At 41.2% G+C, this 13,820-nt stretch overlaps 1 pseudogene; it reads left to right on the top strand.

The window, feature by feature from the left end:
- The first annotated feature begins 1,052 nt into the window (after nucleotides 1-1,052).
- Nucleotides 1,053-13,385, top strand: LOC127689824 (calpain-7-like; annotated as a pseudogene).
- The last annotated feature ends 435 nt before the right edge of the window (nucleotides 13,386-13,820 follow it).

The raw sequence follows: 13,820 nt of genomic DNA, 5'->3' as shown, positions 1-13,820 counted from the left end.
TCTCAGGGTTTAAACCACCAACCAAAGAACCCAGACCCTTGGGACTCTCAGAGCCAGTGAGTAAAGAGATGTAAAGAGAGTAAGTAAAAAATAAAAATAATCTTTAAAAAAAACTAAAATGTTTTTTTTAAGTCTAAGAACACAATCAATAGGAGAGGATAGCCTCCTAGAAAATGAGAATAAATATTCATCAACCCTACATCTAGTAGAGAACTAATATCAAAAATAAAGAGAGAGAACTCAAGAAACTAGGCACCAACATTCTCTTGAATGGCTGAGTATAGCCAACATCAGATTAATTGAAGAGAAAATTGAAGCAATTTTCACTAAAATCAGGGACAAGACAAGAGAGCAATTAGACAACAAAAGGAAATCAAAGAGATACAAATTGGAAAAAAGGAGTCAAGATATTACTATCTGTTAATGATAGCACACACACACACACACACACACACACACACACACACACACACACGCACACATATGCCACACCAAAATTATACCAGAGAACTCATACAGGTGATAAACAACTTTAACAAAGTGTCTGAATGTAAAATTAACTTATTAGCCTTCCTTTATACAGAGGAGCAGAGAAAGGAATTAGGGTAACAACACCTTTCACAATAGTCACAAATAATATAAAATGTCTTGGTGTGACTCTCACCAAGCAACTGAAGAATCCATAGGACAAGATCTTCAAGTCCCTGAAGAAAGAAATCAAAGAAGACAACAGAAGACGGAAAGATCTCCCATGCTCATGGATTGATAGGATTAATACAGTATAAAAGCAATCTACAAATGCAATGGGATCCCCATCAAAATCCTGGAGGATGCGAGGGGCAGCCGCGAGGGCGCTGAGCCTCTGCTGTTCAGAGCTGCCAGTCCTTTGGGCAGGTCTGAGGTAGTTTGGGCTCCTTTTTCCCCTCCGCTGCCCTTGAGAGTAAATTTTGCCACTCCACCCGTGGGGTCCTTAGTTCTCGCTGCAGTGCCTCAGGTGGCACGGTCCAGTGTCAGGGTCTGTCTGCCTCCCCTGGCGTGGGGCCTTGGGCGCCATGGATGAGTCAGCACTGGAGCGGAATGCTGTACAGTTAGTGCGGCTGGCAGTGCAGTGTAACCACAAAGGCAGCTACTCTGAGGCAGTGTTTCAGTACAAGGACTCAGTTAAACAAATTTCAAACACCGACTTGCAAAATGAAGCTCAGTGGTAACTGCTTTGGAAAGAGCATGAGGCCTGTGAGGTGTAGCACACATTCAACTCCTGAACTGAGGGGCTATCAGTTGCACAAATCTGTCTGTTCTTGATAGGAAGCTGCCCAAGCTTTAATTTATGCTGAGATGGCAGGATCCAGCCTAGAAAGGATCCAAGAGAAGATCAGTGAATATCTGGAAAGAGTCTAAGCTCTATACTCTGCAGTTCAGTCAGAGTCCTGATCCTTTGAAATCAAAACATCAGTTGGATCTAGAGTATGCCTATTTTCTTGTTACACAAGCTTTCATGAGGATGAAAAGGAGAATGTGGAAGATGCCATATAATTATATTCAGAAGCTGTGGATCTCTGTCTAAATTCCTCTTATGAAACTGCTGATATGACTTTGCAAAATAAATTGAAGCAGTTGGCTCGACAGGCAATAGATAGAACAGACGCATTGAGTGAACCTTTGACAAAGCCATTTTGCAAACTCAAGTCAGCAAATATGAAAACAAAGACTCCTCCAGTAAGACCACATTTTCCTCTAGGACCTAATCCTTTCCTTGAAAAGCCTCAGCCATTTATAAATCCACAGTCATGTGGTGCACAAGGACAGAAAAACACAGCAGAAGAAATAGAAGTACTAAGGACGACTTCACAAATAAATGGTGTAGAATATGTTCCTTTCATGAGTGTTGATCTAATGGAACATTTTGCTTATCTAATGCCTTTTTGTGATAGATTGGGCAAGCTTGTATTATCACCTAAACAACAACAACAAAGAACAAAATAAAACAAAAAATTACATTTTCTAAATGGGTATGATCTGAAGACCTCAACAAAATTACTACAATGATATATACCGTGTACAGTTTTAACATAAAGCAGACAATAGTATCAGATTGTTCCTATGGCATCTTTGGCTATCAGTGCAGCATATGAGAGACGAATCAACAAGAAGTTTGTTATCCTTCCTCTGTGCACTGGTATGAAATACAAGTCTTTATCCACCAGAGATAATTCTTAGATCTGTATTTGGATTTTAACTATGTTACTTTGTAATTGTTATTCTACCATGAATTCTGTGCCTCATCTTAGAAATTTTTCTTTTTCTAACATAGCCCTGTTATTTCATTTTCTTTTTGGTTTTAGATTTTTAAAAGTTATTTTTATTGATTATTTGGGAATTTCACATAATGCACTTCAATCATCCTTACTTCCCAGTCCTTCCAGGTTCTACCCTTACATCTGTCCCTGCTCAAAAAATAAACAAATAAATAATAAATAAATAAAGCAAAAATAAGATTTAGCAGCATTATTTACCCACAGAATAAGGATGGAGAACCAGAGTACAATCCCTATGGAGAATATATAGTAAAACTTCACCTTAATGGTGTCCCAAGTAAGGTGATAATTGATGATCAGTTACCTGTTGATAACAAAGGAGAATTGTTGTGTTCTTATTCCAATAATAAAAGTGAATTGTGGATGTCACTTATAGAGAAAGCATACATGAAAGTTATGGAAGGATGTGATTTCCCAGGATCCAACTCAAATATTGATCTGCATACACTGACTAGGTGGATACCAGAAAGGATTGCCACGCATTACAATAGACAGACATTTAGTAAACACCTCATCCAGAATGCTTTATCAAAGTTTTCACAAAAGGGATGCATGTCCTCATCACTGTATCAGCCGGAATGGTGACTGAAGCTGAAGTCGAGAAGTGGGGCCTGGTTCCCATGCATGTTTATCCTGTTTTGGATATTAGAGAGTTCAAGAGGCCGGTATTTATTCAGTTAAAAAGCCCTTGGAGCCATTTATGCTGCAAAGGAATGTATAGTGAAAATGATGTGGGAAAACTAGACCCAGAATTGCAAAAGTATTTAACCTTTGATCCCTGAATAGCGCAGAAAATAGATAATGTAATATTTTGGATTTCCTGAGATGATCTTTGCCAGTATTATGATGAAGTTTATTTGAGTTGGAATCTAGCTCATTTTAAAGAATCAACTTGTATTCTCAGTAATTGGGATGCCAAACAAGGAGCTGTGAAAGATGCGTATAGCCTGGCCAACAACTCCCCAGGACAAATTGGAGGTGCAGTGTCCACAAGGGGGTGTTGCAGTTTGGGGTTTGCTTAGTAGACACATAACAGACAAGGAAGACTTTGCAAATAACCCTGATTTTATCACAATGCTTCTGTACAAGACTGATGGTAAGAAAGTTTATTACCCAGCTGACCCACCTCCATACATTGATGGTATTCCAATTAACAGTCCTCATTACTTGACTAACATAAAGCTGACCATGCCTGGTACTCACACCTTTACCCAAGTGGTTTCTCAGTATGAGAAACAGAATACTATTGATTACACAGTCCTGGTATATTCCACTTGCAGCTTTATCATTTTGAAGATCCCTTCACCATATACCTTATCAAAGCAGATTAATGGAAATTGGAGTGGTCAAAGTCTGGAGGATGTGAAAATTTTCAGGAGACTTACAAAAATAACCCCATCTACCAATTCCATATAGATAAGACTGGACAGTTTTCTGAGGAACCGCCAGACTGATTTCCAGAGTGGTTGTACCAATTTGCAACCCCACCAGCAGTGGAGAAGTGTTCCCCTTTCTCCACACCCTCTCCAACACCTGCTGTCTCCTGAATTTTTAATCTTAGCCATTCTGACTGGTGTAAGATGAAATCTTAGGGTTGTTTTGATTTTCATTTCCCTAATGACTAATGAAGTTGAGCATTTTTTAAGATGCTTCTCCGCCATCCGAAGTTCTTCAGGTGAGAATTCTTTGTTTAACTCTGTACCCCATTTTTTAATAGGGTTGTTCGGTTTTCTGGAGTCTAATTTCTTGAGTTCTTTGTATATATTGGATATTAGCCCTCTATCTGATGTAGGATTGGTGAAGATCTTTTCCCAATTTGTTGGTTGCCGATTTGTCCTCTTGATGATGTCCTTTGCCTTACAGAAACTCTGTAACCTTATGAGGTCCCATTTGTCAATTCTTGCTCTGAGAGCATACGCTATTGGTGTTCTGTTCAGAAACTTTCTCCCTGTACCGATGTCCTCAAGGGTCTTCCCCAGTTTCTTTTCTATTAGCTTCAGAGTGTCTGGCTTTATGTGGAGGTCCTTGATCCATTTGAATTTGAGCTTAGTACAAGGAGACAAGGATAAATCAATTCACATTCTTCTGCATGCTGACCTCCAGTTGAACCAGCACCATTTGTTGAAAAGGCTATCTTTTTTCCATTGGATATTTTCAGCCTCTTTGTCGAGGATCAGGTGGCCATAGGTGTGTGGGTTCATTTCTGGATCTTCAATCCTGTTCCATTGATCCTCCTGCCTGTCACTGTACCAATACCATGCAGTTTTTAACACTATTGCTCTGTAGTATTGCTTGAGGTCAGGGATACTGAATCCCCCAGATTTTCTTTTGTTGCTGAGAATAGTTTTAGCTATCCTGGGTTTTTTGTTGTTCCAGATGAATTTGATAATCGCTCTTTCTAACTCTGTGAAGAATTGAGTTGGGATTTTGATGGGTATTGCATTGAATCTGTATATTGCTTTTGGCAAAATGGCCATTTTAACTATATTGATTCTACCGATCCATGAGCATGGGAGGTTTTCCCATTTTTTGAGGTCTTCTTCCATTTCCTTCTTCAGAGTCTTGAAGTTCTTGTCATACAGATCTTTCACATGTTTGGTAAGAGTCACCCCAAGATACTTTATACTGTTTGTGGCTATTGTGAAGGGGGTTATTTCCCTAATTTCTTTCTCAGCCTGCTTATCCTTTGAGTATAGGAAGGCCACTGATTTGCTTGAGTTGATTTTATAACCTGCCACTTTGCTGAAGTTGTTTATCAGCTGTAGGAGCTCTCTAGTGGAGTTTTTTGGGTCGCTTAGGTAGACTATCATGTCGTCTGCAAATAATGATAGTTTGACTTCTTCCTTTCCAATTTGTATCCCTTTGATCTCCTTATGTTGTCGAATTGCCCGAGCTAGTACCTCAAGTACAATATTGAAAAGATAAGGAGAAAGGGGGCAGCCTTCTCTGGTCCCTGATTTCAGTGGGATTGCTTCAAGTTTCTCTCCATTTAGTTTGATGCTGGCTACCGGTTTGCTGTATATTGCTTTTACTATGTTTAGGTATGGGCCTTGAATTCCTGTTCTCTCCAAGACTAACTGGGCACCTCACTTCCAGAAGATCCTGCTATACCACTCCTGGGCATATACCCAGAGGATTCCCCACCATGTAATAAGGATACATGCTCTACTATGTTCATAGCAGCCCTATTTATAATTGCCAGATGCTGGAAAGAACCCAGGTATCCCTCAACAGAAGAGTGGATGCAAAAAATGTGGTATATCTAAACAATGGAGTACTATTCAGCCATTAGAAACAATGAATTCATGAAATTCTTAGGCAAATGGATGGAGCTAGAGAACATCATACTAAGTGAGGTAACCGAGACTCAAAAGGTGAATCATGGTATGCACTCACTAATAAGTGGTTATTAACCTAGAAAACTGGAATACCGAAAACATAATCCACACATCAAATGAGATACAAGAAGAAAGGAGGAGTGGTCCCTGGTTCTGGAAAGACTCAGTGAAACAGTATTCGGCAAAGCCAGAACGGGGAACTGGGAAGGGGTGGGAGGGAGGACAGGGGAAGAGAAGGGGGCTTACGGGACTTTTGGGGAGTGGGGGGGCTAGAAAAGGGAAAATCATTTGAAATGTAAATAAATTATATCGAATAAAAAAATTAAAAAAAAAAAAAAAGACTGGACAGTTACTGATTGAGCTGAAAGAACCAGGGCAATACAGTGTTGGATTTGAGGTTGTAGCAGTTTCCCTAATGGGAGCTCCTGGTGCTCATGGCTTTCTGAGGAAATCTAGGGGTGACTGTAGGTGTGGTTTTTCTACTTAGAACTGGAAAACAGGGCGGCGGCGGCGGCGGCGGCGGCGGCGGTAGCAGTGGCTGCTCCAGCTGAAGGGCCATCAGCAGTGGAACCAAGGCGACACAGGGTCCAGTTAGGCCCTGCGCCCACGACCACTGACCTTCGCTGACCAGCCGGGCGGCAAGCAACTGCGGTTCTGCGGAGCCTTTCGCTGCACGGAAGCCACTTCAGAACTCGGCTGCCCGCCAGTCAGGAGAGACTCACCGCCATCTTGATCCCGGGCTCCAGAGATCAGTCAGACTGAGGTACACAAACATAATCCTAGGCCCAACACCGCAGGGGTCTGAGCCAGACGGGCGTTGGCCTGCACCCAGGCCCTGGGCTGTTCGAGTGGCCATCGGGGCACCAACCCAGCCAGGAGTTTTTTTTTTTTTTTTTTGCCCCGGCCGGTGCACGCGCAGCCATTTTGCCTACAGGAGCCAGAGTGCTCGGGAGGGCAGAGACTGCTAACAAGCGTAGCCTGAGGCTAACAAAACGGGGGTCTAGGCCCCAAAAGGCACAGGACTGACCCCAAGAACTGGGCGGCTTGGTGGGCCATCTGTGTGTCAACCAGCCCAGGAGGTTATTAGCACAACAGACTCTCCCGGTGCTTTCGCGGAGCGCGGACGCGCACGCCCGCCATCCGGGTCACCTGGCGGACCCAAATAACAGACATAGCCCTAGGGGAACTTTGCTCGGACCTTGGCCTCCCAGGCGTTTGCCTGGACTCAGGGCCCAGGTGACAAGGCTAACCTAGTGTGCGCCAGCCCGGTTGGGGAAATCGGCTGCCCAGTGGAGTGAGCGGAGCACAGGGGAGGTCACAGCAACATTCACCTTCGGAGCTCCCTGGGGGCGCACACGGGTTCCACCTGGTCCACAGACACAATCTGGGGCAAGGCCTCAGGCAGAAGCCCCCAGCTCAACTCTCTCCGCTTCAGATCAGCCTGGGTGGCCGCCACATCTCCAGGTCCCTCAAGAGGCTAGTGGGGGCTTCCGGGCGGCCAGCTGGGAGAAGTCGGTGTGCTCCAATAAATCCTGCGGGCCCCAGCGGGAGCCTTCAGGTGCCTGCTTCGGGATCTGAACAGCCTGGACAACAGCACCCTGTCTATAGGCAGTGCAGAGTGTAAGCTGTGCACCAGAGGCCAACGGGGAAGGGGCAGCTTGCACTGGTGAGTCCAGCACTGACAAGACCAAGTAACACCAGTGAGAGCTAGATGGCAAAAGGCAAACGCAGAAACGTCACTAACAGAAATCAAGGCAATATGGCAACATCTGAACCAAATTCTCCTCTACCAGCAAGTCCTGGATACCCCATCACACCAGTAAAACAAGATTTGGATTTAAAATCACTGGTCATGATGCTGGTACAGGAACACATGAAGGACATTGAGGAGAAAATGGATCAAAAGTTAGAAGCCCTTGCAAGGGAAACACAAAAATCATTGAAAGAAATCCAGGAGAATACAAAAGCCAACAAGGAGGAAATGCAAAAAACACTTAAAGAAATACAGGAGAACTTTGCTCAACAGGCTGAGGTCATGAAAGACGAAACACAAAAATCTCTTAAAGAAATACAGGAGAACTTTGGTCAACAGGCTGAGCTCATGAAAGAGGAAACACAAAAATCTCTTAAAGAATTACAGGAAAACACAAACATGCAAGGGAAGGAGCTAAGCAAAACCATCCAGGATCTAAAATCAGAAGTAGAAACAACTAAGAAAACTCAAAGGGAGACAACTTTGGAGATAGAAAGCCTTGGGAAGAAATCAGGGGACAGAGATGCAAATATCAACAACAGAATACAAGAGATAGAAGAAAGAATCTCAGATGCTGAAGATTCCATAGAAACCATGGACTCAACAGTTAAAGAAAATGCAAAGTGCAAAAAGCTTGTAACCCAAAATATCCAGGAAATCCAGGACACAATGAGAAGACCAAACCTAAGGATTATAGGCATAGATGAGAGTGAAGATTTACAACTTAAAGGGCCAGCAAATATCTTCAATAAAATTATGGAAGAAAACTTCCCTAACCTAAAGAGAGAGATGCCCATGAATATACAAGAAGCCTACAGAACTCCAAACAGACTGGACCAGAACAGAAATACTTCCCGTCACATAATAATCAAAACACCAAATGTTCTAAACAAAGAAAGAATACTAAAGGCAGTAAGAGAAAAAGGCCAAGTAACATATAAAGGAAGACCTATCAGAATCACAGCAGACTTTTCACCTGAGACTATGAAGGCTAGAAGGTCCTGGGCAGATCTCATGCAGACTCTAAGAGAACACAAATGCCAACCAAAACTACTATATCCAGCAAAACTCTCAATCACCATAGATGGAGAAACTAAGATATTTCACGACAAAACCAAGTTCACCCAATATCTATCCACAAACCCAGCCCTAAAAAGGATAATAGGAGGACAACACCAATACAAGGAGGGAAACTCCACCCTGAAAAAAGCAAGATAGTAACCTTTCATCAAACCCAAATAAGTTAAGCAATCAAATTTAAAAAATAACGTCAAAAATGATAGGAAGTAACAATCACTATTCCTTAATATCTCTTAACATCAATGGACTCAATGCCCCAATAAAAAGACACAGACTAACTGACTGGATACGTAAACAGGACCCTACATTTTGCTGCTTACAGGAAACACACCTCAGGGTCAAAGACAAACACTACCTTAGAGTAAAAGGCTGGAAGACAATTTTACAAGCAAATGGTCTCAGGAAACAAGCTGGAGTAGCCATTTTAATATCAGATAAAATTGACTTTCAACCCAAAGTCATCAAAAGAGACTCTGAGGGACACTTCTTGCTGGTCAAAGGAAAAATACAACAAGAAGAACTCTCAATCCTGAACATCTATGCTCCAAATGCAAGGGCACCCTCTTTCATAAAAGAAACTTTATTAAAACTCAAAGCACACATTGCACCTAACACAATAATTGTGGGTGACTTCAACACTGCACTTTCCTCAATGGACCGATCAAGAAAACAGAAACTAAACAAGGACACAATGAAACTAATTGAAGCTTTGGACCAATTAGATTTAACTGATATATATAGAACATTCTATCCTAAAACAAAAGAATATACCTTTTTTTCAGCACCTCATGGTACCTTCTCCAAAATCGACCATATAATTGGTCACAAGACAGACCTCAACAAATATAAAAAGATAGAACTAATCCCATGCCTCCTATCTGATCACTATGGAATAAAAGTGGTCTTCAATAGCAACAGAAACAACAGAAAACCCACAAACACGTGGAGATTGAACAATACTCTACTCAATGACACCTTGGTCAAGGAAGAAATAAAGAAAGAAATTAAAGACTTTTTAGAACACAATGAAAATGAAAACACAACATACCCAAATCTATGGGACACAATGAAAGCAGTGCTAAGAGGAAAACTCATAGCCCTGAGTGCCTCCAAAAAGAAAATGGAGAGAGCATACATTACCAACTTAATGACACACCTGAAAGCCCTAGAACAAAAAGAAGCTATTTCACCCAGGAGGAGTAGAAGGCAGGAAATCATCAAACTCAGGGCCGAAATCAATCAAGTAGAAACAAAGAGAACCATACAAAAAATCAACAAAACTAGGAGCTGGTTCTTTGAGAAAATCAACAAGATAGATAAACCCTTAGCCAGACTGACCAAAGGGCACAGAGAAAGTATCCAAATTAACAAACTTAGAAATGAAAAGGGAGACATAACAACGGAAACTGAGGAAATCCAAAAAATCATCAGATCCTACTACAAGAGCCTGTACTCAACACAACTGGAGAATCTGGAGGAAATGGACAATTTCCTTGACAGATACCAAATACCAAAATTAAATCAGGACCAACTAGACCATCTAAACAGTCCCATAAAGCCTAAAGAAATAGAAGGAGTCATAGAAAGTCTTCCAACCAAAAAAAGCACAGGACCAGATGGTTTCAGTGCAGAATTCTACCAGACCTTCAAAGAAGAGTTAACACCAATACTCTTCAAACTATTCCACAAAATAGAAACAGAAGGAACACTACCCAATTCCTTCTACGAAGCCACAATTACGCTGATACCAAAGCCACACAAAGATCCAACAAAGAAAGAGAACTTCAGACCAATTTCCCTTATGAACATCGATGCAAAAATACTCAACAAAATTCTTGCCAACCGAATCCAAGAACACATCAAAACGATCATCCACCATGATCAAGTAGGCTTTATCCCGGGAATGCAGGGTTGGTTCAATATACGGAAATCCATCAATACAATCCACTACATAAACAAACTCAAAGAACAAAACCACATGGTCATTTCATTGGATGCTGAAAAAGCATTTGACAAAATTCAGCATCCTTTCATGCTTAAAGTCTTGGAGAGAACAGGAATTCAAGGCCCATACCTAAACATAGTAAAAGCAATATACAGCAAACCGGTAGCCAGCATCAAACTAAACGGAGAGAAACTTGAAGCAATCCCACTGAAATCAGGGACCAGACAAGGCTGCCCCCTTTCTCCTTATCTTTTCAATATTGTACTTGAGGTACTAGCTCGGGCAATTCGACAACATAAGGAGGTCAAAGGGATACAAATTGGAAAGGAGGAAGTCAAACTATCATTATTTGCAGACGACATGATCGTCTACCTAAGTGACCCAAAGAACTCCACTAGAGAGCTCCTACAGCTGATAAACAACTTCAGCAAAGTGGCAGGTTACAAAATCAACTCAAGCAAATCAGTGGCCTTCCTATACTCAAAGGATAAGCAGGCTGAGAAAGAAATTAGGGAAATGACCCCCTTCACAATAGCCACAAACACTATAAAGTATCTTGGGGTGACTCTTACCAAACATGCGAAAGATCTGTATGGCAAGAACTTCAAGACTCTGAAGAAGGAAATGGAAGAAGACCTCAAAAAATGGGAAAACCTCCCATGCTCATGGATCGGTAGAATCAATATAGTTAAAATGGCCATTTTGCCTAAAGCACTATACAGATTCAATGCAATACCCATCAAAATCCCAACTCAATTCTTCACAGAGTTAGAAAGAGCAATTATCAAATTCATCTGGAACAACAAAAAACCCAGGATAGCTAAAACTATTCTCAGCAACAAAAGAAAATCTGGGGGAATCAGTATCCCTGACCTCAAGCAATACTACAGAGCAATAGTGTTAAAAACTGCATGGTATTGGTACAGTGACAGGCAGGAGGATCAATGGAACAGGATTGAAGATCCAGAAATGAACCCACACACCTATGGCCACTTGATCCTCGACAAAGAGGCTGAAAACATCCAATGGAAAAAAGATAGCCTTTTCAACAAATGGTGCTGGTTCAACTGGAGGTCAGCATGCAGAAGAATGCAAATTGATCCATCCTTGTCTCCTTGTACTAAGCTCAAATCCAAATGGATCAAGGACCTCCACATAAAGCCAGACACTCTGAAGCTAATAGAAAAGAAACTGGGGAAGACCCTTGAGGACATCGGTACAGGGAGAAAGTTTCTGAACAGAACACCAATAGCGTATGCTCTAAGAGCAAGAATTGACAAATGGGACCTCATAAGGTTACAGAGTTTCTGTAAGGCAAAGGACACCATCAAGAGGACAGATCGGCAACCAACAAATTGGGAAAAGATCTTCACCAATCCTACATCAGATAGAGGTCTAATATCCAATATATATAAAGAACTCAAGAAGTTAGACTCCAGAAAACCGAACAACCCTATTAAAAAATGGGGTACAGAGTTAAACAAAGAATTCTCACCTGAAGAACTTCGGATGGCGGAGAAGCATCTTAAAAAATGCTCCACTTCATTAGTCATTAGGGAAATGCAAATCAAAACAACCCTAAGATTTCATCTTACACCAGTCAGAATGGCTAAGATTAAAAATTCAGGAGACAGCAGGTGTTGGAGAGGGTGTGGAGAAAGAGGAACACTCCTCCACTGCTGGTGGGGTTGCAAATTGGTACAACCACTCTGGAAATCAGTCTGGCGGTTCCTCCGAAAACTGGGCACCTCACTTCCAGAAGATCCTGCTATACCACTCCTGGGCATATACCCAGAGGATTCCCCACCATGTAATAAGGATACATGCTCTACTATGTTCATAGCAGCCCTATTTATAATTGCCAGATGCTGGAAAGAACCCAGGTATCCCTCAACAGAAGAGTGGATACAAAAAATGTGGTATATCTACACAATGGAGTACTATTCAGCCATTAGAAACAATGAATTCATGAAATTCTTAGGCAAATGGATGGAGCTAGAGAACATCATACTAAGTGAGGTAACCCAGACTCAAAAGGTGAATCATGGTATGCACTCACTAATAAGTGGTTATTAACCTAGAAAACTGGAATACCCAAAACATAATCCACACATCAAATGAGATACAAGAAGAAAGCAGGAGTGGTCCCTGGTTCTGGAAAGACTCAGTGAAACAGTATTTGGCAAAACCAGAACGGGGAACTGGGAAGGGGTGGGAGGGAGGACAGGGGAAGAGAAGGGGGCTTACGGGACTTTCGGGGAGTGGGGGGGGGCTAGAAAAGGGGAAATCATTTGAAATGTAAATAAATTATATCAAATAAAAAAAAAAAAAAAAAAAAAAAGAACAGAAGGCTCAGGTCAGTGTAGAGTTGTTCAATCTCAAAGGCTTCTTACTAATACATTTATTTTCATTGTTAAAGAATCTTATTCTTTTCATTTGTGAGGCCCTATTACAGTATCTGAGAATGTGTTCTCACAAATCCCCAGCATGAAGCAATCATTATGAGCACAATTTCTCACCTCAGCCTTGAGACTGGATATTATTGTCCCTGAAATTTTAGGAACTGCAAGTGTAAAGAACATGTGTTTGGGGGTCATGATTTCATTATGTGAGATGAATATAATATATGTAATGTCACCCTGTTTGACTCTGTTAGACAAAATATTAACCAGCATAATCCCAGACCCCAATCATGTGCAGATTATTTTAATTTCTGAGATAAAATTCTACTCACTCTAAAAAAAAAAAAAAAAAAAAAAAAAAAAAAAAAAAAAAAAGAACTGGAAAACATACCTGCTGGGATCTTTAATATCATCCCCAGTACGTTTTTGCCTAAACAAAAAGGACCTTTTTCCTTGGACTTTGATAGTACTGTCCCCATCAAGACAACACAACTCTCCAGTGAAAGAGAACTCTCAGCTACTACTGAATTCCACATACTTACCTGTCTTTAGTTCTTCAGAAAAGGAGACAAATCACAATGGTGAACCATCAGAATGGAATGAAATTAAAAGTATGGTACAGTGGAGTCTGGTGCTTGTTGTGATGTTTAGTAAGAATTTTAGATAGTCAGAATTACCTTAATCACCTGGAAAACTGTTTACATGGTTTTGTGCATACAGAATTGGCATGTACTTAGTAGCTAACTTTGTATAAATTACAGGTTAGATTCAGCCATTACTATGAGATGCTTCTGGTGATAGGACATGATGAGGACGACTAGGGACATGGATCCATGGAGTGCAAGAGCAGGCTATTTTAGGATCTCAAAATACATTATGTTTCCTGTTTTTATAGAGCACATATATTTATTCCATTTAGGCTGAACCAACAATACATTTTAACCAACTAATTACCAAATGAATTAGGTCAGTGTAGCTAATTTGAAT

This window comes from Apodemus sylvaticus, chromosome 7 (genome assembly GCF_947179515.1).
Source record: "Apodemus sylvaticus chromosome 7, mApoSyl1.1, whole genome shotgun sequence".
NCBI lineage: Eukaryota > Metazoa > Chordata > Mammalia > Rodentia > Muridae > Apodemus > Apodemus sylvaticus.
The sequence above is the reverse complement of the archived record's forward strand: the minus strand, read 5'-3'. Positions and strand labels throughout refer to the sequence as shown.